Consider the following 1,465-nt stretch of genomic DNA (forward strand, 5'->3'; position numbering starts at 1 on the left):
CCAGGCACCCCCTTTTTTTAAATTAATTTTTAAGTATAGATTAAATAGCTATAAGCACAGAACTATAACAAACTATGGTTAAAATGTTATATATCTTCTACTTAAATGAGAATTTTTAAAAATGATAAAATTGTCTGAGATATGATAAAAGAGCTCTCATATATTATTATTAAAAATCCAATATAAGCAATATTATGTCTGTCTTATGTCTTCGGTGGTGACCCAAGATAACGAGAGGCCTAGCGTTTTTCCCGAAGAAAGCCAATTTACTACATTTAGTACTGACTTCTCTGCCATTTTTCTGTTAAAATACTGGTTTACTACACGGATTAAAATGGGCAGAGCATTGAGCATTCTATTTATTTCCAGGTGAATTCTTCACATTTCCTGTCTTTTGAAAGTTCACCTCCACAAATTTTCTGTGACTATGTATCCTTGTAAATCCCAGTCATATAATTTCTTCCCACTGCCCTGGACAAATACAATGGCTTGTTGTGGATAATAAAAAGAGGCAGCTAATCCCATGAACCCAGGTGGATACACTGGCTTCTTTATTTTTGAACCTCTAGCCAAAAGAAGTTAAACAATGCCAGCAAAACCAATAACACCAAGTCTTGGAAAAAATCCAGGAGGTGCATTTGGGAGATATTTATACCTGTCTGGGATGTCTAACCCCCACTGAACCAAGCTCTGCATCTTGGGCTTAGTTTGTGAGTACATTTCCTGACACCACCTTGAATATGGCTTACCATAATGTCAGAGATGTGAGATGCTTTCTTCAAGATGGGTCCTTTGGCTCCTCTACATATTTAGATGGACCCTCGGAAATGGAGTAGAGTGAAAGCTCCTTAACCTTCATGGCAGTTTTGTGAAGTGAGTCCTTGTTAGGTGATGCATAGACTTTGACGGTGTGCACACTTAAGGCTGGCTGGTCCCACAGAACTCTGAATTACCTTGAACATGTTGTTGGCAGAGGTGGCTCTGGCTCACACATAGCAATAGTTCCTTTAAATGTAAATAGACTAAATTCTCCAATTAAAAGACATAGGGTTCCTGGGTGGATAAAGAACAAGACACATCTATATACTGCCTGCAAGAGGCTTACTTCAGAAGTCAGGACACACACAGACTGAAAGTGAAGGGATGGAAACAAAACAAAAACTGGTGTAGCTATAGTCATATCAATGACATAGGCAGACAGAGAAAGACAAATACCATATGACTTCATTTATATGTGAAATATAAAAAAATAAAACAAAACAAAACTTCTAATTATAGATACAGAAAGCAGATTGGTGTTTGCTAGAGGGGAGTTGCTTGGTGGTGGGGAGGGCAAAATGGGTAGAGAATTTAATAAGTACAAAATTCCAGCTGTAAAATAAATAATGGGGATGTAGTATACAGCATGAGAAATATGATCAATAATATTGTATTAACTTTGTGAATGACAAGGCACCTGTTGTAG

General features: G+C 37.1%; 1 pseudogene; it reads right to left on the bottom strand.

Moving 5' to 3' along the window:
- Window positions 1–355: 355 nt before the first annotated feature.
- On the bottom strand, window positions 356–962 carry LOC102965657 (annotated as a pseudogene).
- Between the last annotated feature and the right edge of the window lie 503 nt (window positions 963–1,465).

The sequence above is a fragment of the Panthera tigris genome, chromosome C1 (genome assembly GCF_018350195.1).
Source record: "Panthera tigris isolate Pti1 chromosome C1, P.tigris_Pti1_mat1.1, whole genome shotgun sequence".
In the NCBI taxonomy this organism is placed as follows: Eukaryota; Metazoa; Chordata; class Mammalia; order Carnivora; family Felidae; genus Panthera; species Panthera tigris.